The sequence below is a fragment of the Grampus griseus genome (assembly GCF_964374135.1).
Source record: "Grampus griseus genome assembly, chromosome: 3".
Classification (NCBI taxonomy): Eukaryota; Metazoa; Chordata; class Mammalia; order Artiodactyla; family Delphinidae; genus Grampus; species Grampus griseus.
Genome location: NC_139019.1, coordinates 29,201,110 through 29,201,479, shown reverse-complemented (window position 1 = coordinate 29,201,479; position 370 = coordinate 29,201,110).

Below are 370 nucleotides of genomic sequence, written 5' to 3'. Positions count from 1 at the left end.
TCTGAGAGAAAAAGAGAGGAGAGAGCAGGCGCGTGAACCTACGTGTAGGGAGGAATGAATGAGAGAGGGAGAGAGAGAGCAACTTAAATCTCCAGCTTTAGGACTTTATACTTGTTTAACCACAGGGGGGAAGTATTGGGGGAAGTATAAACAGCAGAAAAGAAGGCAAGTGCCAGAAACAGGAAGTGTGTGTAAAAGGAGTGTTGCTATAAGCAGAAGTGGAGGGAAGGAAGGGATGGAGCCTTTGAGATGCTTGTACCTCTTTGGTGTCCCTGGCAGCCCCCAAACATACTAGGCTTGTTTCAGACTTAAGGTGGTAGATTCAAATCCAGGTTCAAGCTAGCTTAGGCCCGCTTTAAAAGTATCATGA